This window comes from Seriola dumerili, unplaced genomic scaffold (genome assembly GCF_002260705.1).
Source record: "Seriola dumerili isolate Sdu_G_001 unplaced genomic scaffold, Sdu_1.0 BDQW01000018.1, whole genome shotgun sequence".
Lineage (NCBI taxonomy): Eukaryota > Metazoa > Chordata > Actinopteri > Carangiformes > Carangidae > Seriola > Seriola dumerili.
Genome location: NW_019174273.1, coordinates 3,615,973 through 3,617,351, shown reverse-complemented (window position 1 = coordinate 3,617,351; position 1,379 = coordinate 3,615,973). Strand labels below are relative to the sequence as shown.

At 36.1% G+C, this 1,379-nt stretch overlaps 1 pseudogene; it reads right to left on the bottom strand.

Moving 5' to 3' along the window:
• The window catches only part of LOC111232360, a 7,925-nt pseudogene that overhangs the window by 3,670 nt on the left and 2,876 nt on the right, over positions 1–1,379 (bottom strand).

The following is a 1,379-nucleotide window of genomic DNA, read 5'->3' as shown; positions in this document are numbered from 1 at the left end:
ATTAGTTCCTGCTATATTCCAAACAAGTTGGAGATTTAACAGATAATGATTAAAGCAGCTTCTAACTAGCATTACCACCTCAAGTGTATATGCCACTCAGAATTTGCAGAAAATTTCAGTCTATAACCCTGTTTATCAAGAATCATATAAAATATGAACCATTTGTGTGAAATTTTGTCATAATTGCTGTGTGAAGTCTTCAGTAATGACTAAAAGTGTTTTATGTTGTCACACTGACCTTGACCTTTGACCACCAAAATATAATCAGTTCGTCCTTGAGTCCAAGTGAATGTTTGTACTAAATTTAAAGAAATTCCTTCTAGGCGTTACTGAGATATCGCTTTCACAAGGCCAAAACCGTGTTTTGTGAGATCACCACAACCTTTGATTTTTGACCACCAAAATGTAATCAGTTCATTCTTGAGTCTGAGTGAATGTGTGTGCCAAATTTGAAGAATTTCTGTCAAGACGTTACTAAGATATTGTGTCCAGGAGAATGGGACGGACGAATGTCTGTACGAACAACAACAAAAAACAAAAAGCCTGCATTGTTTAATTAGATTATATCAAAAAATAGATCATTTTATTTCTATCACTGTACTGTGCAATATATGAGGCTGAATCAGAAGAACAAGCTAGAAGGTTTTCCATGTGTGACAGTTAAAATTCTGCATTTTGGACTAGAGAGGTATTTCCAGTCATTTGAAACAAATTATAACTGGATCTTACCTCAGAGTTTCCAGTGTACATCTTGGACTCTTTACTTCAGCAGACAGGTGCTTCACTCCTGAATCTTGCAGGTCATTTTTACTCAGGTCCAGCTCCTTCAGATTACAGCGCTGGGAGCTGAGAACTGAAGACAGAACTTCACAGCTTCTCTCTGAGAGGTTACAGCCTCTCAGCCTGAAGAGAAAATTTGGAACAAGAACACAAATAACATTTGCATTCAATAGTAATCACCTTTAATGTTGAGTCTGGACTAAAAAACAACAAGAAATAATAGGAATTTCAGTTTGAGCTACAGCTCAGAGGACAATAATNGTCTAAGTGAATGTTTGTACTAAATTTAAAGAAATTCCTTCTAGGCGTTACTGAGATATCGCTTTCACAAGGCCAAAACCGTGTTTTGTGAGATCACCACAACCTTTGATTTTTGACCACCAAAATGTAATCAGTTCATTCTTGAGTCTGAGTGAATGTGTGTGCCAAATTTGAAGAATTTCTGTCAAGACGTTACTAAGATATTGTGTCCAGGAGAATGGGACGGACGAATGTCCGTACGAACAACAACACTAAAACAAAAAACAAAAAGCCTGCATTGTTTAATTAGATTATATCAAAAAATAGATCATTTTATTTCTATCGCTGTACTGTGCAAT